Source organism: Mus caroli, chromosome 9, assembly GCF_900094665.2.
Source record: "Mus caroli chromosome 9, CAROLI_EIJ_v1.1, whole genome shotgun sequence".
Classification (NCBI taxonomy): domain Eukaryota; kingdom Metazoa; phylum Chordata; class Mammalia; order Rodentia; family Muridae; genus Mus; species Mus caroli.
This window is the reverse complement of record NC_034578.1, coordinates 33,841,007-33,841,886: the sequence shown is the minus strand read 5'-3', so window position 1 is coordinate 33,841,886 and position 880 is coordinate 33,841,007.

Genomic DNA, 880 nt, shown 5'->3' with positions numbered 1-880 from the left:
ATGAGCAGATGACTGAAGTAGGAGGAAGAAAGAGAGAGAGAGAGAGAGAGAGAGAGAGAGAGAGAGAGAGAGAGAGAGAGAGAGAATTGTAGCAGAACCTATACCCAAAGAACCAAGAAAATTCACTGCCAAAAAATATATTCAACAGTGTCAAGCATATTCTAGAAAACATGGAAATTAATTATGAAAGTTACAAGCTGAACGTTCAAGATGCTCTTGTTTACTGTACACACCATATAATGAAAAACAAACTTTGATATCTTCCTGAAGAATGCTATGCCTGCATTCCAATGCCCAGTGCCTTCTATAGGCTACTCTGGAGCCTCATCTAAAGAAATAGAACTTAATGGCTCAGTCAAATGACATCCCACCAATTAATTTTAGTCCAATGCATCAAACATTTTGAAGGCCAAGTATAGGTTGGAATGTATGCATTAATAGTGAATAGTCACACAAAATACTCCTCACAGATATTTGTTCCAGTGACAGAAAGCAAACATTTGCCCTGGTTGTACTCAGCCCCAGTAACTGGAGTCATAGTTCCCTCTGGACTAGCAATTCTAAGTTCCATGGGAGATCAAAAAGAAGGTGTTCTCAAGTTAGTTACCTTCCAAAGGCACAGAAGGAGCAGGGTCTCACTGTGCAGGACTCTGCCACTTAGGGCTGATTCACAGCGGGGCAATCATTTGTCTGCAACCTGTTTTCATCTTGGCTCATATTAGATGCTTGTTCAGTAAATGGAATTCAGAGCTATGCAACACACCTGAAATACATAGTTCCTATAAATACCCCAGGAATGAATTAGGAAACTTAACACATTTTAAAAAGATGATTTCCCTTTTAACTCAGACATCCCTACTGATCTGTCCCTGGGGTATCA